Source organism: Symphalangus syndactylus, chromosome 12 (assembly GCF_028878055.3).
Source record: "Symphalangus syndactylus isolate Jambi chromosome 12, NHGRI_mSymSyn1-v2.1_pri, whole genome shotgun sequence".
Classification (NCBI taxonomy): domain Eukaryota; kingdom Metazoa; phylum Chordata; class Mammalia; order Primates; family Hylobatidae; genus Symphalangus; species Symphalangus syndactylus.
In genome coordinates, this window is record NC_072441.2 from 131,840,452 (window position 1) to 131,865,102 (window position 24,651).

The 24,651-nt window shown below is 38.8% G+C and overlaps 1 protein-coding gene and 1 long non-coding RNA gene across 15 annotated transcripts in view; one reads left to right on the forward strand and one right to left on the reverse strand.

The window, feature by feature from the left end:
• LOC129469120 (uncharacterized) overlaps positions 1–7,100 on the forward strand; it is a 32,239-nt gene extending 25,139 nt beyond the window's left edge. For all 3 annotated transcript variants that reach the window (XR_008652910.2, XR_008652911.2, XR_010117702.1), the window contains 2 exons: positions 3,494–3,609; positions 6,875–7,100. This is a non-coding gene — a long non-coding RNA (uncharacterized lncRNA). The remainder of the gene's footprint in view (positions 1–3,493; positions 3,610–6,874) is intronic.
• The window catches only part of MAST2 (microtubule associated serine/threonine kinase 2), a 239,566-nt gene that overhangs the window by 168,756 nt on the left and 46,159 nt on the right, over positions 1–24,651 (reverse strand). The gene's annotated exons all lie outside the window — the stretch shown is intronic.

Sequence of the window (24,651 nt, forward strand, 5' to 3'; positions counted from 1 at the left end):
AATACGGCAGAAACAAGTCCAAATATATCATTAATCATAATAAATATAAACAGACAAATTTTTCATTAGAAACAGGACTTTTTTTTTTAAAGAAAACCTACTGTATACCATTTGCAAGATATACACCAAAAGCAAACTGATATGAAAAGGTTGAAATAAAGGGATAGTTGGTTTCTGGAAAAACTAACAACAACAACAAAAAATCTTCCACTGAATTTTTGTTGTTGTTATTTTAATTTTTTTTTGAGACAGGGTTTTGCTGTCACCCAGGCTGGAGTACAGGGGCACAATCATGGCTCACGGCAGCATCAACCTCCTAGGCTCAAATGATCCTCCCACTTCAGCTTCCCAAATAGCTGGAACTACAGGTGTGCACTGCCACACCTGGCTATTTTTTTTTTTTTGTAGAGACATCTCACCATGTTGCCCAAGCTGGTCTCCAGCTCCTGGGCTCAAGTGATTCACCCACCTGGCACTCTCAAAGTGCTGGGATTATAGGCATGAGCCACTGTACTTGGCATTCCACTGATATTTGATCATGAAAAAAAAGTCTTAATACCCGATATTAGAAATACAAAGAGAAATAGAAGAACAAATCAGCAAAGGTTTAAAAGAAAAAAAATTACATATATATATATATATATATAAACAAATTGATCTCAATAAATAACAAAACTAACAAAATGGACAAACTCTTAAAAATATATACCTTACCAAAACTACCTCAAGATGAAAAGTAGGAAACTTACATTATATACATGAGCATTTTAAAAAACTGAATCATACATTATTCCTGAGTTGGGTTTACCCACAAAATGTGAAAGTGGTTATACAATAAATAATTCACAAATGTTATATACTTCAAATAAATTGAGAAAAAATAAAACAATATCAGATGATATAGAAAGGCATGTCAAACAGGTATAAAAAGAATCAAAAACTGGGTGTGGTGGCTCATGCCTGTAATCCCAGCACTTTGGGAGGCCAAGGTGGGCAGATCGCCTCAGGTCAGGAATTCGAGACTAGCCTGGCCAACATGGCAAAAGCCCGTCTCTACTAAAAATACAAAAATTAACCAGGCGTGGTGGCAGGAACCTGTGATCCCAACTACTCAGGAGGCTGAGGCTGGAGAATCGCTTGAACCCAGGAGGTGGAGGTTGCAGTGAGCCAAAATTGCACCACTGCACTCCAGCCTGGGTGACAAGAGCAAAACTCTGTCTCAAAAACAAACCAACAAAAGAATCACAGGAACAGAGATCTTCAAGACTTTAGAAAAAGGAAAGGGAGAGAGCTAAAAAAAGGTAGAGGTCTTTACATTGCGACATAAATGGTGCAAACTCAAATGCTTTAATAGAGCCAGTAAGGTAATATACTGTACTTCATCAAATCTGCAAAACTATCAACTGCAAAAGATACTGTTATTTTTTGTAACAGTAAGAAACATTTTTAAGAATGCAAAACAAAAATAAGCCTGGCCAATTAAAGTATAACATACCATCAAGAGTAACACCGCTATTTCAAAGCTGTTATAAAGTAAAAAGATGTGTGCCTTAGAATAGATGAAATTCAGTAAATATATAAAGCAGCAAAGGATAAAACAAAAGGGGACTGATAGAGACTATGTTGGTTGATTTTTCTTTAAATCTCCAAAGGTGGCTAAATAAAATATATCTACAGGAAATAGTCACCAGACCACCAATTTGTAATCTAGATTTACACAGAGAACACCAGAATTTAATTCAGAGGTGATCAAGGATGTAACTGTAAATCACTGTAAGATTTCTGAATCAAACAATTCCCTCTACATGGAGTCTACAGGAATGTATTGTTAACATAGACTCCAGATAGCCAAGGAACTCTAAAGATCTGAGGCTGGACTGATTATCCTTGTCTACAAAGACACTGGAGTTACCCATAATGACTATAATATTTGAAAATTAGGTACTCAGGTCTTAACTGCATGCGGATTATCAGAAGGTTGATAGGTAGAAAAGGAGGATAAAACCACTCAGGAACGGAGGGAATGTTAGAAAAAAATGACTACGAAAGCAAACAAACAAATGTACAAGACTGGTGTAGCTGCAACACAGAATAGGAATATATGAGTCAGGGCAAAAAAGAGGGACAAGAGAGATAAATTCCTTAACCTTCAAAGCCATCTAATTTACTGACTTGATGAAAATATCTTAGTGGTACTAAAAACTGAAGAGTGCAAACTGAAATTTTTCCTTTATCGAGCTTTCCACAGAAAAGAACAAGGAAATGTAGAACAACAGAAGCAAATAATTAGGTTACATTTTTATCCATGTCATCAGCCTTTTTAAAATGAAATTTCTTTTTTTTTTTTTTTTTTTTTTTTTGAGTCAGAGTCTCGCTGTGTCGCCCAGGCTGGAGTGCAGTGGCCCGATCTTGGCTCACTGCAGGCTCCGCCCCTCGGGGTTCACGCCATTCTCCTGCCTCAGCCTCCCGAGTAGCTGGGACTACAGGCGCCTGCCACCTTGCCCGGCTAATTTTTTGTATTTTTAGTAGAGATGGGGTTTCACTGTGTTAGCCAGGATGGTCTCGATCTCCTGACCTCGTGATCCGCCCGCCTCGGCCTCCCAAAGTGCTGGGATTACAGGCGTGAGCCACCGCGCCCGGCCTAAAATGAAATTTCAAGAAGAAATTGAATGTTTGAAATCTACCTGGTTCTTGAAGATTTTGTTCTTAAGGACTAAAAATTAGCTGAATCACATTTTGTAAGATGACCATAATTTATGACAGTCATAATTTGCAAAATAAAAAAAGTCCCAAGAAGGCTTTCTTAATAATAATGCTTCCCAGTATGCATTATGTTGTCATATATCCTCCAAAATAATTAAGTACCCGTAAACGATGACACTCTAAGTACTCTCGTTTTTGAAAAGCAAAGGCAAAAAGCAAGCGGGAGGGTTGGGGGGTGCATAAAAATATTATACAATTTAGTTTTTGCCTGAAGGCAACAATTCTATCAGCACAATAAATATTTTCAATCCAGAACCTGGGAAACTGCACTGTCTAAACAATGAAGACTGATTACTATATCTGCCTTATGGGCAAATAATGTGGAAATTATGGCACTAAGAGAGTTGATTACAAAAATTTGCTTATGGTGGCTAGTCCCTGACCTTTCAAAGTTAAAATCATCCCCCATAAAGTTGATTGGGAAACAGGGCAAATATAAAAGCACCTCCTTCAATTCACAAGGAACTTCAGTCTCAAATGTCTCTCCATGTGTAGATGCTTCAAAAGTAGATGTAAGATGAAAGCCAATTTTTACCACAAAAAAGACCCAACTTGAACAGCTTTTCAAGCAAAACAGTGTCAATTCCTACACTGACAGAGGCTCCTCTAGTGTAAAGAAAAGATGCTCACACATAATCTCCCAGATGTCCTTTTACCATTAAGATGTACGGATGTTGTAGTGTGTGACTGTGCAGACTGAAACCACTACAGTTCTTTTTCTAACACATAGGAAGCAAGCTTGAGAAAGAGGCCAAAACACAGAGGAAGACAAAAGAGCAATGAAGCTGAGCAAAGACACCAGATTACCTAACTCTGAAACACATCCAACCTCTGGACTTCACTGTTGTGAGTCAATACATTTACCTAACATTTAAACCACTCAGAGTCAAAATTTCTGTTACTTGTAGTTGAGAGTACCCTAACCTATACACCTAGCCTGGCCATACACCTACTTGTCTGTCCTTGAGGAAGCTACTGAGCTTCACATATCTGTAAAAATGGCCAATAAGAAAGTCCTCCACATCGTCCACTGCTGTCACCCCTCCAATCTGTTATTATTTCTTGCTTTTTTTGACCACAACAGCCTCATAATTGGTCTTTTTGCTGCAGCCCTTGCCTCCACTGTCTACTCTCAATATACCAGTGGAGTACAGAAATGAAATGAAATTTGGCCGTGGTTATATGACTAGAACATGGCAGAACTGTAATTTGAACAAAATAGACAAGGTCTTTGCTCTCATGGAACTTCTAAATGTACTATTTACTATTCTGCTACCTCCCAAGAAACTCTGCAGAGAAACCTGGAGGTATCAAAGTAGGCTGTGTCTTAGCTGATCTTCTGGAAAAGTTTTAGGAAATCTATTTCACCAGAAAGCAATTAGCGAAGCCAAACATTTATTTGGATTTTCACCTTCAAATCGGAGGTTATCCAGTAGATTACCTGTACCACCAGGCACATTTTACCTTTGTGTGTTTATTTATATAAATCTATTAATAAAACTTACCTTTAAATCTTTATATTATAATGTAACTATTTAAAACAAATAATCTAAACTGCTGCTTTTCAAGCATTAGCTCTGTTTTGGAATGTTCCAAAGCAATCTTCCAGAGAATGAACATGAAAGTTTATTTTTTTAAATAGGCAAAATAGGCTGGGTGCGGTGGCTCACATCTGTAATCCCAGCAATTGGGAGGCTGAGGCGGGTGGATCACCTGAGGTCAGGAGTTTGAGGCCCGGCTGGCCAACATGGTGAAACACCCTTTCTACTAAAAATACAAAAAATTAGCCAGGTGTGGTGGCGCATGCCTGTAATCCCCCAGCTACTCGACTTGGGAGGCAGAGGCAGGAGAATCACTTGAACTTGGGAGGCGGAGGTTGCAATAAGCCAAGATCACGCCACTGCACACTCCAGCCTGGGTGACAGAGTGAGACTCCATCTCAAAAAAAAAAGTAGACAAAATAGGGGAAAATTTTTTTATAACTATAAGGCTTTAGGAAAAGATCTTCCAGTGCTATATAATCTGGCAGTTTAGAACTCCTCCTAGAGGCCAGGCGCGGTGGCTCACGCCTGTAATCCCAGCACTTTGGGAGGCCGAGGCGGGCGGATCACGAGGTCAGGAGATCGAGACCATCCTGGCTAACACGGTGAAACCCCGTCTCTACTAAAAATACAAAAAATTAGCCGGGCGAGGTGGCGGGCGCCTGTAGTCCCAGCTACGCGGGAGGCTGAGGCAGGAGAATGGCGTGAACCCTGGGGGGTGGAGCCTGCAGTGAGCCGAGATTGCGCCACTGCACTCCAGCCTGGGTGAAAGAGCGAGACTCCGTCTCAAAAAAAAAAAAAAAAAAAAAAAAAAGAACTCCTCCTAGATAGAAACAAAGACTCGAGAGGAAGGGTATCAGTAAACAAGGTAGCAAATACTAGAGACTGACTCAGGCATCAGGGAGAAAATGACTGATTTAACACAAAACAGGAAATATTTCCCATTCAACAAATAGGATTCCCTTTCTGAATCCTAGCAACTAAAGAGAAATAAAGATATAAATAAGCAGTGCAACTAAATGGGCTTACAGAGCCAGCCATTTTTAATTAGCAGCTGCTTGAACATACATCACTACTTATGAGAGGTCATCTGAGTACAGTACTATATAAATACTACTCAAAATAACCCCAAGAAATCAAGTGACAAATCTCATCGAATCAACTGTGCTAACAGGAGAAATTAGTATAAGGCACTGGAGTTTATGTTATTGACTTTTAAAGCCCAGGTCATACTGGACAACTGCTAAAGATTCAGTGGGTGCTCCCTACGGGCTCTGAATGTTTACAGCACCATCAATAAGAAGTACATATAATAACTAGAAACAATACAATTTGTTTAAATTTATATTTTAAGTTTACTAATCCTATACATTTTCTATCTGAGAACTTTAAAGAAACTAAAATAATGTTAATTCATGATAACTTTAAAATCCTTAGGTATTTTGTACAAAAAAAGTGCGTTATAAATAATGTCAAATAAACAAAATGAAAACAACAGAAATAGCTGCATTTCATGACTAGACCATCACAGGCTGATTGATTAGCTCAGTGATTTACACTAGAATCTTCATTATGTCAATTCTCAAAAACATTCAGTGATAGACTAGAAGCTAGCTTGCTCTTTGCTAACAAGACTAAGATGAGATAATCTACATACAAAGCATGAAAAAAATAATCATCAAATTTGGCATGTATTCCTTTAATGCTAAGGATATTCATTAAAACTCAGTTGAAGGTTGCCTATCAGTCTATTTTCACTCACTGTTATATCTTACATACCTCTTCATCTAACAAACTACCTATGATTTAAGAAGGAAAAGATGGTAGGTAGGTAGGTAGGTAGACAGGTAGACAGACGGATGGATGGACAGACAAGACAGACAGACAATAGATAAGTGGATGGAATGTATATATGCAAAGTGATAATTTAGAAAAGTTCTTAAAACTACGTATAGAATCAAGCATATACTACCACACATGTGACTTAATGGGGGGCAGCCCAGGCATGGTGGTCAGGAACAGAATATGTTCACCGTAAACAATCTGTCAGCAGTAACGTCTAATGTCCTAAATTAGGCTTGTATCCCATACAGGTCTGATTTAGTTGCTCTACTCACTAAATAGTGTAAATAAGCCCAAGCAGCATTTTTCTATCAAAATAGCAAGATTTTAGGTAAGTTCTCTAATTGTAACTATACATCAAAGAATAAAGAGGAACTTAGCTGCATTCCACCCTGCCTCCTACCTCAAATGAATTAAATAAATTATAACAATTTGTTCAGTACATTTACAAGACACATTAAAAGGAAGGAGATCAGTGAAAAAGGTTTTCTTTTACTCACCTGTAACCCTCTCCTTCTCAGAATACTGGAATCATCCATAATAGATATCAGACAAAAAAAAGCCACTCCCCAGACAGTCAACTACTAGTACCCACTTACTGCTGGATAAAGAGGCAAACAATCCTTTCAGCACACCACTAACCCACTGTTCCACTAAACCAGTTCTCCCTCCGTCCAGCATAAGTATACAATCACTGCCTCATATCAGAATCACGTCTTTCTTCACAGGAGTACAGATACATCTCATCTGAAGCACTGCCAAATAGCGGAAAGACTTCATATTTGTTTTCATTTTCCATGCATACCCCTTTGGTTGAAATTATCTGAAGTACTCAGAAAAGAACAAAAGGTTCCGGGGGAGAAATTCCAATCTTTGATATCCTGACTTTGCTGCTTATTAAAAAGGTTTAGCAAACAAAACAAGAGTCTCCACCTACAGCTACTAAGCTTATAAAATCCATGTCACGTTTTCCTTTCCAGAAACAAAACCACTCCACATACGTTTTTAAAAAGATGACAATTCTTCAGAAATACAAAGAAAAACATACGATTCTGATGCCTGTATTTTAGACTCAAAATGATATAAAACCAGTTATTGTTTTGACTAAGTCGGCAAAATTCCTTTCATCCTTTGTACAGACAAAGCAAATGTCAGATTCTTTCGATACTGTCAGGGGCTCTTTTGTTTCTTTATCGCTAGACTCACTGGTCTTCACTTCTTGGACAGTAACGAAAGCCTCTTTCTTCAGGAGCTAGATCATTGCTAAGGTCGGTTTCCCTGCTCTTTTATGTGCGGGAGGGGGCTAGTCCACGTGTTGTAAGTTCTGAGCATGGACAAATTCATTCAGCTATTCATCGCTTACAGTGCTGTCACAGGAAACACTCCCCATTCCCCCAGACTTCTAAAAGGGCACAGCATGAAAAAGTCTCATTTTATCCAAGCTTTAATGATCTCAAGAATTGTTTCTTTGGTTACTGGCTGCCATTTTTAAAGTAGAACTTCAGCCAAGTTTAAAGATGCTTCTGTTTCTTAATTCATCGCTCAAAATACATAATCTTTTAGATTTTAAGAGTGAAAGATTGTTCTCATGATATGATTCTGTCCCTTAAACACTCCATAAGCAAAGTTTAAACTTTCCAACTTTATGGTAATTGTCAGAATCTTAGTAAACACAAAGGAAAGTTGCTGATCTTTCTAATAAGTCACACACACAAAATTGTTAGTGAAGGCAGCATTGTATTTTTAGGAAGTGGGTTTAACACATTAAATTCAATCATTTTTTCCAAACTATAAGACATGCTACAATAATTACTCTCCAACAAAATTCAGGAGATATGAATCCAAATTTCCTAATTTGACAGATAAAGGTATGTATAAAGCACACAATCAGCCAGTTATACTACCTAAGGTGTAAATATAGCAATAACTAAAGGCCAGATTCAGTCTGCACCCAAAAAGGAAGAAAAGCAGTCCCTCTAGCCCCTCCTATAATTATGACAGCTGCAACCAACAGTCTAGGGCTTGAAGGAAAGTCTATTTACAAGATCTTTTTCTGGTCTTTTTACAACTGATTATAGTCACAAGAAATTGCCACACTGCTGAAAATAGCACAAAAAACAGGATCCATGTCCCTTTCATTCAGCAGAAATCTTCTAATCCTTAGCACAACCAGTGTGGTCTTTCATTGTGAGAGCTAATAAATCCACATCTCCACGGATTCCTTCTCCCATCTGCTGCTTTGAACAACTAACGGCTGGATTATGTCTATGGGGAAAACAAACACAAGACCTGAACAGACAGCTGATTTGCATAGGGTATGCTGTACACTGTATGAGTGTCTGCAAAGTCACAGGCCTTTAAAGTCATAGAACTCCTCTATCAAAATAGGTTTAACTAGCTAAAACATATGTATCAGCAGAGAGGAAGTAGGAGTGGCTTCTAATTTATTCAACCCTGTAATCAGTAAAAATATAAAAAAGATGCATTCTGAGAAGCTATTCAGACAAAAGATTCAAAATTCAAACTCTTTATTCATTTACTAATTCAAGAACCACTTATTATGCCAACCACTGAGATAGGGATGAGGAAAGATTACCAAAATCAACATTACCCATAAACTAATAATCCTATTCTAGAAGAGCTAAAATCCAATGGGGAAGCCAAATACAAACAAGTAATTATGACACATGAGAAGTGTGCTACATCAAAGGTATGACAAAGTGCTATGCGAGTGTCAAAGAAGGCTCAATTCATTATAGTGGAAAGCCTACAGAAAGGCTTCAGGTGGAAGTGCCATTTGGTCACTAAAACTAACGTTATGGGATTATCAACCTTTGGCCAAGACAGGTTTCCTTTCCCAAAACGTTGTACACAGCTTAAAAATCTTCAACCTGACCAGGTGCAGTGGCTCACCCAGCACTTTGGGAGGCCGAGGCAGGTGGATCATCTGAGGTCAGGAGTTCAAGACCAGCCTGGCCAACAAGGCGAAACCCCGTTTCTACTAAAAATACAAAAATTAGCCAGGCATGGTGGCAGGCACCTGTAATCCCAACTACTTGGGAGGCTGAGGCAGGAAAATCATTCAAACCCAAGAGGCGGAGGTTGCAGAGCTGAGATCGTGCCACTGCACTCCAGCAACTCAAGGTTAAAAAAAAAAAAAAATCTTCAACCAGTCCTCACTATCTAAAAAATTAAGTAAAAAACTTCTCCCCTTGGCATTCAAGGCAGCCCATAACATGGAAACAACAGATTTTATCTTCGGTAGTACCTTATTGTAACTTAGCCTTCCAATTGGAAAGAACAAGGCACTGTTTCCTGAACATATCCCATCTTTCCCCACCTCAAATCCTTTGTGGATAACAAGAATACAACCATCTATCTTATAAGGTTGTTGAAAAGAATCATTTATGAAACATGTATGAATGATTCACAACTTTTTTCAGTATCTCTCACAGAGTAGTGTGTAACCTGCTCAAAATTTCCTGCCACAACCTGGTTTCCTTAAAGCCTGTTTGGTTCTCAAAATTATACAAATTTTGCATTCTTCTCTGTAAGATAATAAACCTTTATTTGTTTAATGTTACAGTAATATTTGTAGTAACTGATTAAACTGTAGGAAACAGAAGAAGAGTAACCAGAGAGGTGGAAGGAAATCAAGACTGCAAATGCTATTAAAGAAGCCAAGAAAAGATAGTCAGGGACTGCTGAACAAATGCTGCCTGGAGGCCCATCATTAAAGAATGCCATCCAATTTAACCGACTTGAAGTCAACTGGTACTGTTTGTAGGAACGGTTTCAGGAGTGGAGGAGTGGTAGGAGCAAAAGCTCAACTCCAGTGAGTAGGAGATGAGGAAATAAAGATGGTGAATCGAGACAACTCTTCCAGCTTCCATTTAACTCTCCATACTCTCTGCAGCCAAAGTTCTCAAAAAAAAGTTATTCTTGAAAAGGAAGGGAGGGGATTGACAGCATAAACAGTGATAGAAGAAGGAATATTTCTTCCACCACAACAGATGAAAAGGAAAAAGCAGGTACGGGTAACAAAATATTTGTAACTTTAGTGGTAAAGAAGCTAAAGAAGCTTCCACATTATAGCTATTCTCTCCATGAAATAAAAAGGAAATCAGCAGAGCAAGGAGATTCCAAATTTGAGATGAGCAAAAAGAAAAAAAAAATTGAGATAATATAGAGAACAAGAAAATATGCTGAACAAGAAGTAGAATTGGTAAGCAGCATTAAGGACCAACCTACATCATTCATCATCATTTTACAGGTCCACCAATCTGCTCCGTTGTGTGGCTTTCTTCAGCAGACTACAGTAATGCAAAGGCAAAGTTTTACAAGACAGCTTTACCAGATAAATTGACCAAAAAATGGGGCAAACAATTTATGACATGGAATAGAGAGAGTAACAATGGAATCTAACCTAAAAGAGGAGGAAGGTAAAGATGAAAAGACAGGAAGAAAAGATTTAAGAGAGGTGCTGGTAAGTCTGAGAACTGGTATACTTTAAGAATAATTAAATGAGGAAGCTAAAAAATTTATCAGGTTGTAGTGAGGAGGTTACCTAGAATTATGATTTTAGTGAAGGAAAATTTCAGAGGTATGACAAGGCAGAGGGCTAAGTGGACTAGAAATGATAATAAGGTCAAACAACTATGCCAGGATATTACTGGATGGATCCATCTACATGGTTGCTGAAAATAACAAAGATAATAGCAGGAGTTGAGAAGAGTAGTAAGATTTTTTTTTTTTGGAGACGGAGTTTCGCTCGTTGCCCAGGCTGGAGTACAATGGCATGATCTTGGCTCACCACAACCTCTGCCTCCCAGGTTCAAGTGATTCTCCTGCCTCAGCCTCCTGAGTAGCTGCGATTACAGGTACCCTCCATTAAACTTGGCTAATTTTTGTATTTTTAGTAGAGCTGGGGTTTCACCATGTTGGCCAGACTGGTCTCAAACTTCTGACCTCACGTGATCCACCTGCCTTGGCCTCCCAAAGTGCTGGGATTACAGGCATTAGCCACTGTGCCCGGCCAAGAGTAGTAAGATGTATACTTGATTATAGAATCTAACATGAAACAAGAAGAATAATTAAGTTGGTAAACAGCAGCCAGGAAGGGAAGGACTGCCAAGAAAAATTACCCTAATGGGTCATATATGTATTGATTTTTGCTTCACATAAAATTTTTTTTTTTTTGAGACAGATTCTCATTCTGTCACCCAGGGTGGAGTGCAGTGGCATGATCTTCGCTCACTCCAACCTCCGCCTCCCAGGTTCAAGTGATTCTCCTGCCTCAGCCTCCTGAGTAGCTGGGATTACAGGTGCCCGCCACCACTCCTTGCTAATTTGTGTGTGTGTGTGTGTGTGTGTGTTTTTTTAGTAGAGATGGGGGTTTATCATGTTGGCCACGCTTGTCACAAATTCCTGGCCTCAAGTAATCTGCCCATCTCAGCATCCCGCCACCTCAGGATTACAGGCATGAGCCACCCCACCCAGACCAGATAAATTTTTATCAAAGTGGATATGCTAATTTACCTCAAATCCCCTATTTTACAACTGGAGAAATTAAGACCCAAGAAGGAGACATAACCTGCTCAGAAACAGTGTAGTAGAAACTTGAACCCATGCTTCCGACTAGAACATTCAGCTTTATTCAGCTTCAACTAAAAAGAACAGAAAGAGCAGGGTTTCTTGTCCAAGAACAGATGAATAAAACATTTTCATCATCTTCTCTACTATGTTATTAGTATTGAGAGGACTATCAGCCAATGACTAGATAAAAAGTCAAACACGTTGCAGAAATAAAAGTAAATACATAAATTCTCAGAATAGGCTGCATCTAAACATTTCCTCAACATAAATTATCCTTTTATTTATCAGTAAGTGAATAAAATATAACTAACCCCATGTGGAAAGCTATAAGGTTCTTTACATGGTAAACAAGCCAAGATAAGCACAATGAAAAAACTAACTTTAGTCCTCCCTGATCAGCTCATCTTGATTTTCTCCCTCTCACGTTGTGTCCGGCCACATCAAACTATGAGTACTTCTCTTGCACGCACCACTTTGTTTCACTGCTTCATGCCTTGGCACATGTCCCCACCTACTGGAGAGATTCCCTACTTCAGCTCTTACCTAGTAAACTCCTATTCATTCTTCAAAACCCAGCTCAAGGGCCGGGTGGAGTGGCTCATGCTTGTAATCCCAGCACTTTGGGAAGCAGAGGCTGGCGGATCACTTGAGGCCAGGAGTTCCAGACTAGCCTGGCCAACATGGTGAAACCACATCTCTACTAAAAATACAACAATTAGCCGGGGATGATGGTGTGTGCCTGTAGTCCCAGCTACTCACGAGGCTGAGACAGGTGAATCACTTGAACCCAGGAGGCGGAGGTTGCAGTGAGCCGAGATACCAATGACTTTCTTCACAGAATTGGAGAAAACTACCTTAAAGTTCATATGGAACCAAAAAAGGGCCCGCATTGCCAAGTCAATGCTAAGCCAAAAGAACAAAGCTGGAGGCATCATGCTACCTGACTTCAAACTATACTATGAGGCTATAGTAACCAAAACAGCATGGTACTGGTACCAAAACAGAAATATAGACCAATGGAACAGAACAGAGCCCTCAGAAATAATATCACACATCTACAACCATTTGATCTTTGACAAACCTGACAAAAACAAGAAATGGGGAAAAGATTTCCTATTTTAACAAATGGTGCTGGGAAAACTGGCTAGCCATATGTAGAAAGCTGAAACTGGATCCCTTCCTTACACCTTATACAAAAATTAATTCAAGATGGATTAAAGACTTACATGTTAGACCTAAAACCATAAAAACCCTAGAAGAAAACCTAGGCAATACCATTCAGGACATAGGCATGGGCAAGGACTTCATGTCTAAAACACCAAAAGCAATGGCAACAAAAGCCAAAATTGACAAATGGGATCTAATTAAACTAAAGAGCTTCTGCACAGCAAAAGAAACCACCATCAGTGTGAACTGGCAACCTACAGAATGGGAGAAAATTTTTGCAATCTACTCATCTGACAAAGGGCTAATATCCAGAATCTACAAAGAACTCAAACAAACTTACAAGAAAAAAACAAACAACCCCATCACAAAGTGGGCGAAGGATATGAAGACACTTCTCAAAAGAAGACATAATTATGCAGCCAACAGACACATGAAAAAATGCTCATCATCACTGGCCATCAGAGAAATGCAAACCAAAACCACAATGAGATATCATCTCACACCAATTAGAATGGTGATCATTAAAAAGTCAGGAAACAACAGGTGCTGGAGAGAATGTGGAGAAACAGGAACACTTTTACACTGTTGGTGGGACTATAAACTAGTTCAACCATTGTGGAAGACAGTGTGGCGATTCCTCAAGGATCTAGAACTAGAAATACCATTTGACCCAGTAATCCCATTACGGGGTATATACCCAAAGGATTATAAATCATGCTGCTATAAAGACACATGCACACGCATGTTTATTGCGGCACTATTCACAATAGCAAAGACTTGGAACCAACCCAAATGTCCATCAATGATAGACTGAATTAAGAAAATGTGGCACATATACACCATAGAATACTATGCAGCCATAAAAAAGGATATGTTCATGTCCTTTGTAGGGACATGGATGAAGCTGGAAACCATCATTCTCAGCAAACTATCGCAAGGACAAAAAAAAAAAAAAAAAAAAAAACACCGCATGTTCTCACTCATAGGTAGGAAATGAACAATGAGAACACTTGGACACAGGAAGGGGAACATCACACACCTGGGCCTGTCATGGGGTTGGGGGAGGGGGGAGGGATAGCATTAGAAGATATACCTAATGTAAATGACAAGTTAATGGGTGCAGCACACCAACACGGCGCATGTACACATATGTAACAAACCTGCACATTGTGCACATGTACCCTAGAACTTAAAGTATAAAAAAAAAAAACAAAAAACTAACTTTAGTTACAAAATCCAAGTCCTGCAGCAGTCTCAGAGACTCATCAGGCCCATCACAGTGGTGCCCCATCCAGCACAAAGCACAGAACCTGGACCTTTACAGTCTGTGGTAGCTTCTCAACAAAGGATTCTTTTTCGTTTGTTGCTTAAACAGAGAGTTAATCAATCAAGTAAAATTCCTTCCAAATAGAAAGGCCTTTTTATAGAGGACAAATATGCTCCTCAGGGTAAAACGACAATGACTTTCCTGCTATCCCATAGGGATCATATTTTATCATTTACATAGGCTTATGATTAAGAGCCCTCATTCCAATCTCCTAGAAATCACTCTTTTCAAAGTAATCCTCCTTTCATTGATTTACAAATTAAGTATTATCTATGTACCAGATGATATCATGGGCCTAGATATACAACTGTTAATAGAAATAGATAAAAATCTCTGACCTTTTAAAGCTTACATTCAAGTGGATGTAGACAGGCATTAAACAAAAAATGAATACATAAAATACACAGTATGTTAGAAGATAATAAATGCAATGAAGAATAATAAAACAGGGAAGGATTAGGGGTTTGGGAGAATTTTTTCATGCAAATTTGATGTTTGAGATACGGAACATATTGATGAAAAAGCTATGCTAATATTAAGGCAATATGAACACTTAAACAAGTACTAATTCCCTTGCTAAAGTATTATTTAAAAATAACTAACTTAAGTCTACTCCCTACATATAATGCACATCTCCTCCCCAGCACAGCCCAGACCACTACCCTCATGACATATACATTCAAGCATACTCACATAAAAAAAAAAAACAGATCTAAAGGATAACTTCTCCCCACTTATATATAAAACATGGTTCCATGATTCTTTTTTGTTTGTTTTGCTCTTCCTCGGTATAACGGCTCATTTATTTTACTGTGCCCTGTAATTTAGAATTCTCCTAACTAGGCCGGGTGCAGTGGCTCACGCTTGTAATCCCAGCACTTTGGGAGGCCGAGGTGGGCGGATCACGAGGTCAGGAGATCGAGACCACGGTGAAACCCCCGTCTCTACTAAAAATACAAAAAATTAGCCGGGCGTGGTGGCGGGCGCCTGTAGTCCCAGCTACTCGGAGAGGCTGAGGCAGGAGAATGGCGTGAACCCGGGAGGCGGAGCTTGCAGTGAGCCGAGATCGCGCCACTGCACTCCAGCCTGGGCGACAGAGAGAGACTCCGTCTCAAAAAAAAAAAAAAAAAAAAAAAAAAAAAAAAAAAAAAAAAAAAATTCTCCTAACTTAAAACCAATTAGATAATGGTATCTTTTCAAAAGACAGAACTTTTTTTTAACATACAGAAGCAAACCAAACCAAACGACATGCAACACTCAAAGAATAAAGTGTCTTGTTAGTAAAACATGAAACTTACAAGGCATGCAAGTAAACAAAAATAAACAAAAATGTTTGATGTCAAAATCACATGTGCAACTGCGTGTGTGACTGCAAATAGTCTCACATTTGTCATTTCAACCTAAGTTACAGTATACCTTGTCTGAAAAGGTTTTCCCTAGACTTCTTATATGAGAAGAAGCCACATATTAGTTCCATTTATTCATTTAAATATTTGCTCAACAAACAATTATAACTATTATTATTTTTAGATACGGGATATTGCTAGGTTGCCCAGGCTGGTCTTGAACTCCTGGCCTCAAGCAATCCTCCCACCTCAGCCTCCCAAAGCATTGGATTACAGATGTGAGCCACCCATGCCTGGCCTCAAACATTAATTACAAGTTTGCTGTGTACCAAGCCCTGTATCTTCAGAACTGTCTTCTTCAAGAAGCTCACACTCAAGGGAGGCAAATAAATAAAAATTATATTGCACTGTGTACACATTCAGGACACAGAGCTTTTCCTGGCTTCAGCATATTCAAGATCAATATTCAAGATCAATCCAAGTTAAACTTCTGAAGTCCAAGAGAAGCTGAAGATCTGAAACTGTAATGATAAGGTGAGTGAAACTAGCATTTGCTAGTCCCAAATTAGGCTCCTGAAGTCAGCACTACCAGAATAAAAATTCAGTGTTTAATTAAATCCTAGCCAGAGCAATAAAGAAAATGATAGAAAAGGAATATATAGATTGGAAAAAATAAAACTGTCCTATTTGAAGATGACATGATTGCCTATGTAGAAAAGCTCAATCTACAAGAAAAACTCCTAAATGAGTTCATCAAACTCACCGGATACAAGATTGGCACACAAAAACCAACCATATTTCTATATACTAGTAGCAACAAACATGTAAAAACTAAAATTTAAAATACAACATCATTTAAAGTTGCAAAAAAAAAAGTTTCATCTCATTTCTTTTTTCTATCTGACCTCTTAAATTTCAACCCCACTTGAAATAAATTACCAGCGCTGAGGGACTGAGACTGTTCCTGGCAAGGAGCATGAAAATACAAAAAGATAAAATACTTAGAGATAGAAATCCAACAAAACATATACAAGATATGTATGCTAAAAATTACAACATGCTGATGAAAAGAATTAAAAATCTACGTAAATGGAGAGACACACTATTTTCATGGGTCAGAAGAATCAAATAGAAAAAAAAGCCATTTCTCCTCAAAACTTATTGTGATATTGTGATTTATAATAAAAATATATATTTTTTGGTCTTCATCCTAGTTCTTGACACAGAGCTCCCAATCCATTAGAATTTGTTGGGTGATAGAAATGCCTTCTGTTCTAACGAAGTGAATGTTAACTGGGCTCCTGTATGGGGGCTGTGCACCAGAAAGACCAAGCCATGATTAGAAAATTGGAACTTTCCACCTCACCCTCCAATCCTCTGGGAAGGGGATCATGCCTATGTGATAAAGCTACCATGAAAATCAGTGAAGTACAGGGTTCAGAGAGCTTCCAGGATCCTGACCACATGCAGGTACCTGGAGGACGGTGAGCCCGGAGAGGGTGAAGCTCCACACTCCTTCCCACCTGCCTCATCCTATGTGCTTCTCCACCTGGTGGTTCATTTGTATCCAATTTATAGCTGGTCAGTCAAAAGAACAGGTAAAACCAGCTAGGACTGAAACTGGATCTAAAGTAGGGGCAATCTTATGGGACAGGGCCTTAGCCTATGGGATCTGATGCTTATTCCAGGCATACAGTATAGGAGTTGAGTTAAATTATAAGACACCCAGCTTGTGTCTGCTGTTTGGTGTATGGGAAAAAAACCCATAAATGTGGTGTCAGAAGGGTCCTGTATTGTGGTGAGTTTGAGAGTAGGTAAAAGTTTAGTGTTTCCTTTATCTCATATTTCTTTATAGGTTTAATGTAATTCCTATCAAAATCCCAGCAAGACTTTTTGTAGATATAAAAAAGCTTATTCTAAAATTTATGTAGAAAGAAAAAAAAATCACTAAAACCATTTTGAAATAGAACAGTAAGTGTAAGGAATCACTCTACTCAATGTTAAGACTTACTATACAGCAGCAGTAATCAAAACATTGTGGTATTGGCAGAAGGGTAGTCCCATAAGTGAATTGAACAGAAAACAGAACCCAGAAATAAACCACACAAACATGTCCAATTGATTTTTTTTTTTTTTTTTTTTTTTTGAGACAGAGGGTCACTCTGTCACCCAGGCTGCAGTACAGTGGTACAATCTCAGCTCACTGCAACCTCTGCCTCCTGGGTTCAAGTGATTCTCCTGCCTCAGCCTCCCGAGTAGATGAGATTACAGGCATGAACCATCATGCCAGGCTAATTTTTATATTTTTAGTAGATAGGGTTTTGCCATGTTGGCCAGGCTGGTCTCAAACCCCTGACCTCAGGTGATCTGCCCACCTTAGCCTCCCAAAGTGCTGAGATTACAGGCATGAGCCACCGTGCCCGGCCTGAATATGTCCAATTGATTTTTGGCAAAAGTGGAAAAGCAATTCAATGCAGGAAGGACACACTTTTCAATAACTTATACTAGAACAACTGGACATCCATGAGCTAAATAAAAAAATAAGCTTAACCTACACCTCACACTACACACAAAAATTACTTCAAAATTGATCATGAGTTAAATGTAAAAAAATTGTAAATTTTTACAAGAACGCATAGGAGAAAATCTTCAGAACCTAGGAATAGGTGAAAAGTTCTTAGACATGACACCAAGAACACAATCTGAACTTCATCAAAATTAAAGATATTTTTCAACCTAAGAAAGCTGATTGAAAAAAAAAAGAGATTGTACACATAAAGGTAGTATAAAAATTTTTTCTTTTAAGAAACAGAAAAACAATTTTAGGATGGGCACAGTGGCTCACGCCTGTAATCCCACCACTTTTGGAGGCCAGGGTGGGTGGATCACTTGAGGTCAGGAGTTCAATACCAGCCTGGCCAACATGGCAAAAACCTGTCTCTACTAAAAATACAAAAATTACCCAGGCGTGATGGTACACACCTGTAATCCCAACTACTCAGGAGGCTGGGCAGGACAATCACTTGAACCCAGGAGGTGGAGGTTGCCATGAGCCGAGATCGAGCCACTGCACTATGGCCTAGGCGACAGAGACTCTGACTCAAAAAACAATAATAATTTTAAAAAATTAATAAATTTGTTATGCAAAACACTCTGTTAAAAAGAATTAAAAAACAAAGAACAGACTGGGAAAAGTTATTTGCAAACACATATCCAACAAGGAATTTATATTTAGAATACATACAAAACTTTTAAAAGTTTATAGTTTTAGGGCATGGGGCTCACATCTGTAATCCCAGCACTTTGGGAGGCCAAGGCAGGTGGATCACCTGAGCTCAGGAGTTCGACACCAGCCTGACCAACATGATGAAACCCTGTTTCTACTAAAAATACAAAAATTAGTGAGCATGGTGGTAGGCGACTGTAATCCCAGCTACTCGGGAGGATGAGGTATGAGAATCACTTTAACCCGGGAGACAGAGGTTGCAGTGACCCGAGATCATGCCACTGCACTCCAGCCTGGGTGACAGAGATGCCATCTCAACAAAAAATAATTTTTTTAATTTAAAAAAAAAGTTAATAGCTTTAAAAAAATCCATTGCCAGTGATGCAGATTCAAAAAACAAACACATAAAATCCATCAACATGTGAGTAAATAAACCAGTGATGTGTGACCATACAATGGAATACTACACACAAAGAGGGGAAGAACTGAGTGGATACATGCAACAATTTAGATGGATCTCAAAAACATTATACTTACTGAAAAAAATCTCAAAAGGTTACATACCATATGGTTCCATTTATATAATATTCACATAAAGGCCAGGCATAGTGGCTCACCCTTTTAATTCCAACACTTTGGAAGGCTGAGGGAGGAGGATCACTTGAGCCCAGGAGTTCGAGACCAGTCTGGGCAACATAGCAAGACTCCATCTCTACAAATTAAAAAAAAAAAAAATTAAAAAAATTAGCCAGGCATGGTGGCTTGGGCCTGTGATCCCAGCTACTCGGAAGGCTGAGGCGGGAGGATCACCTGAGCCTGGGAGGTGGAGGCCACGACTGCAAAACCGCACTCCAGCATGGGGGACAGAGTGAGACCCTGTCTCAAAAGGAAATATAAATATAAATATTATTCACACAGAGAAGGAGAACACATTAGTGGTTGCAAGAAGATAAAGACAGGGTGGGAGTGCAAATATAGAAGGGCAGCCCAAGCGAATTCCTTTGTAATGACAGCACGGTTCTGTATGTTGATTGTGGTGGTGGCCATTACACAAATCTATTCATGGGATGAGATTGCATGACTTGTATACACACACACAAACATACACAAGTATATATAAAGACCAAATAAGGGCTATAATCTAGTTAATGATATTGTACAAATGTCATTTTCATGGTTTTAATATTGTATTATAGCTATATAAGATGACACTACTGGTGAAAGCTGGATGAAGGGTTCATAGTACTCTGCACTATTTTTGCAACTTCCTATGCATCCATAAGTATTTTTTTAAAGGCTAAATAACTGAACAAAAAAGTAAATTCCTATATTTTCATTTTACTATCTCCCTATAAATGCATGTTACTTTATTCCCAAAATGCCCCAACACATCTCAGAAACGTTTCGGTTTGGAGCTTTCTGCCCTCTTTAAAAAACAGTCCATTAATTCTATTTGCCAGCAGCAATCTCAGTCCCTCAGCTCAGGTAATTCATTTCAAGTAGGGCTGAAAATTTTTTCTATTAGGTCAAGCAGAAAAAAGGAAGTGAGATGAATAGACGCAGAAAAAGCTTTCAATAAAATCCACCATTGCTTCATGACAAAAACCCTCAACAAACTAGGCATCGAAGAAACATATCTCAAAATAAATAAAAGCCACCTATGACAAATCCACAGCCAACATCATGCTGAACGAGAAAAACTGGAAACATTCCTCTTGAGAACTGGAACAAGACAAGGATGTCTACTCTTCTGACTGCTGTTCAACAGAATACTGGAAGTTCTAGCCACAGCAATCACTCAAAGAAAGAAAGAAAAGGCATCCAAATAGCAAAGAAGTCCAGCTATCTTTCTTTGCAGACAATATGATTTTATACCTGGAAAACCCTAAAGACTCCGCCAAAGGCTCCTGGAACTGATAAACGGCTTCATAGTTTTAAGATACAAAATCAATGTACAAAAATCAGTAGCAATTCTATATACCAGTAACGTTCAAGCTGAGAGCCAAGTCAAGAATGCAGTCCCATTTACAATAGCTACAAAAAAAAGAAAAAGAAAAAATACCTAAGAATACATCTAACCAAGAAGGTAAAAGATCTCAACAAGGAGAACTACAAACACTGCTAAAAGAAATCACAGGTGACACAAACAAAAGGAAAAAAATTTCATGCTCATGGATTAGAAGAATCAACACTGTTGAAACAGCCATACTGTCCAAATCAATCTACAGATTCAGCGTAATTCTTATCAAACTACCAATATCATTTTTCACAGAACTAGAAAGAACTATTCTAAAATTTACATGAAACCAAAAAAGAGCCCAAATAGCCAAAACAATCCTAAGCAAAAAGAACAAAGCTGCAGGGATTACATTACCCAGCTTCAGACTATACTATAAGGCTACAGTGTTTAAAAAAAAAAAAAAAAAAGCACAGTACTGGTACAAAAGCAGACACATAGACCAATAGAACAGAATAGAGAACCCAGAAATAAAGCCACACACCTACAATCTTCTGATCTTTAGCAAAGTCAACAAAAATAAGCAATGGGGAGAGGACTCTCTATTCAATAAATAGTGCTGGGATAGCTGGCTAGCCACATGCAGAAGAATGAAACTGGAACTCTACCTTTCACCACATACAAAAATTAACTCAAGATGGATTAAAGATTTAAATGTAAGACCTCAAACTTTGTAAGAATCTAAGGGAAAAAACCAACAAACAAACAAACTAGGAAACACCATTCTAGACACTGACCTTGGGAAATAATTTATGACTGAGTCCTCAAAAGCAATTGCAACAAAAACAAAAATTGACAAGTGGGACCTAATTAGACTAAAGAGTTTCTGCACAGCAAAAGAAACAATCAATAGAGTTAATAGCCTACAGAATGGGAGAAAATGTTTGCAAACTATGCATCTGACAAAGATCTAATATCTAGACTCTATAAAGAACTCAAAAAATTAAACAAGCAAAAAACAACCCCATCACAAAATGGGCAAAAGACATGAACAGACACTTCTCAAAAGAAGACATACAAGCAGCCAACAAACATGAAAACATGCTCCACACACTAACCATCTGAGAAATGCAAATCAAAACCACAATGAGATACCATCTTATGCCAGTCAGAATGGCCATTATCAAAAAGCCAAAAAATAACAGATGCTGGCAAGACTGCAGATAAAAGGGAACACATACACACTGTTGGTAGGAATGTAAATTAGTTCAGCACTCTGGAAAGTAGTTGGGAGACTTCTCAAAGAGCCTAAAACTGAACTACCATTCAACCCAGCAATCCTATTACTGGGTAAATATCCAAAAGAAAACAAATCGTTCTGCCAAAAAGACACATGTACTCGCATGTTCATCACAGCACTATTCACAATAGTAAAGACATGGGATCAACCTAGGTGCCAATCAACAGTGAACTAGATAAAGAAAATATGGGCCGGGCACAGTGCCTCACGCCTGTAATCCCAGCACTTTGGGAGGCTGAGGCGGGCAGATCACGAGGTCAGGAGATCCAGACCATCCTGGCTAACACGGTGAAACCCCATCTCCACTAAAAATACAAAAAATTAGCCGGGCGTGGTGGCGGGTGCCTGTAGTCCCAGCTACTCCAGAGGCTGAGGCAGGAGAATGGCGTGAACACGAGAGGCGGAGCTTCCAGTGAGCTGAGATCGCGCCACTGCACTCCAGCCTGGGCGACAGAGCGAGACTCCATCTCAAAAAAGGAAAAAGATGATAAAGAATTTCAGTTTAGCTCCTTTTAATTGTATATTATTTTTTGCTTTCTTATTGTGCAAAGTAACAGGTTTTATTTGTGGAGAGAGAACTAAAGATTAGAGAACCAGTGATTTTAATTATGTTACTTTTTCTTCTAAGAGATAAATTAAATTGACATATAATTCAGTATTTTCAGTATCATGAAAAACACGAATGTTGTACAATGTTCTTCCTAAAAAACTTGTTAAATGCAAGTATCCTTAATATGTTTTTAAAAGAGCACAATGCAGGTGTATTTGAGTCTTTTCAAGAAAATAATAAAAACATTAATGCTGTATTAGGTTAACTGGGTATCAACTAAGTCTTGTTAACAGTTTTTGTTTTTTTTTTTTTTTTTTTTTTTTTGAGATGGAGTCTCGCTCTGTCGCCCAGGCTGGAGTGCAGTGGCGCAATCTCGGCTCACTGCAAGCTCCGCCTCCCAGGTTCACGCCATTCTCCTGCCTCAGCCTCGCAAGTAGCTGGGACTACAGGCGCCCGCCACTACGCCCGGCTAATTTTTCTGTATTTTTAGTAGAGACGGGGTTTCACCTGTTAGCCAGGATGGTCTCGATCTCCTGACCTCGTGATCCGCCCGCCTCGGCCTCCCAAAGTGCTGGGATTACAGGCGTGAGCCACCGCGCCCGGCTTGTTAACAGTTTAAAGTATCATAACTTTTTTTAACTTCTGAAAATTAAAATAAAATTTATTTCTGCAATTTCAAAAAAGAAAAAGGAAAAAAACAAAAAGACTAGCACTGACATTTTTTGTACAAGAGTAAAAACAAAACCTGTACTTATAACTTTTTACTGGCGGTTTAATAAGGCCGTTCTCCTTGACATATATGACACCTTACCAAAAACTTGCACAAACGTTCTCCCATGAATTCTAACCATCAACAAATTCAGTAAGATCTTTCTGTAACCTCAACTGCTATGGTATGAATGTGTTCCCCAAAATCCATGTGCTGGAAATTTAATTTGCAATGCAACAGTGGTGGGAGATTTGGCCTTTTGAGAGGTGTTTAAGTCATGAAAGCTCTGTTCTCATGAATGGATTAACGTCACTATAAAAAGGGCTTGCAGGAATGGATTTCTTCTCTATTGCCCTTCCACTTTCTGCCATGTGAAGAAACAGCAAGAAAGCCCTCACCAGATGCTGGTACTTTGATCTTGGGCTTCTGAGCCCCAAGAACTCTAAGAAATCAATCTTGATTCCTTATAAATTACCCAGTTTCAAGTATTCTGTCATAGCAGCACAAAACGGACTAACACACCAATCAACCAACAAATTTATCTAAAACATTTTTTTATTTTAAATGCCTTTTAAAACTTTAGATGCTTGGCAGGTGCAGTGGCTCACAATTGTAATCCTGATAGTTTGAAGTCTGAGGCAGAAGGATTGCTTGAGCCCAGGGGTTCGAGACCAAACTGGGAAACACTGTAAAATCCCATATCTACAAAAAGTTTAAAAATAAAAATTAAGCTGGGCACGGTGGCTCACACCTATAATCCCAGCACTTTGGGAGGCCGAGGCAGGTGGATCACTTGAGGCCAGGAGTTTGGGATCAGCCTGGCCAACATGGTGAAACACCATCTCTACTAAAAATACAAAAAATTAGCTGGGCATGGTGGCAGGCACCTGTAATCCCAGCTACTCAGGAAACTGAGGCAGGAGAATCACTTGAACCTGGGAGTCGGAGGTTGCAGTGAGCCAAGATTGCGTCATTGCACTCTAGCCTGGGCAGCAAGAGTGAAACTCCGTCTCAAAAAAATAAATAAATAAAAGTTTAAAAATAAACAAATAAAAATAAAAATTAGCCAGGCATGGTGGCCCACGCCTGTAGTCCCAACTATCAGGAGGCTGAGGCAGGAGAATCACTTGACCCTAGGAGGTTGACACTGCGGTGAGCCAAGGTTGCACCACTGCACTCCAGCCTGGGTGACAGAGCAAGACCCTGTCTCAAAAACAAAAACAAAAACAAAAAAAAGTAAGGCTGTCTACAATTTTTGTAAGACAAATTCAAGATAAGAAAAAAAATTTAGACGTCACTATTTTTAAGGTATCTTAAATCCTTTACAA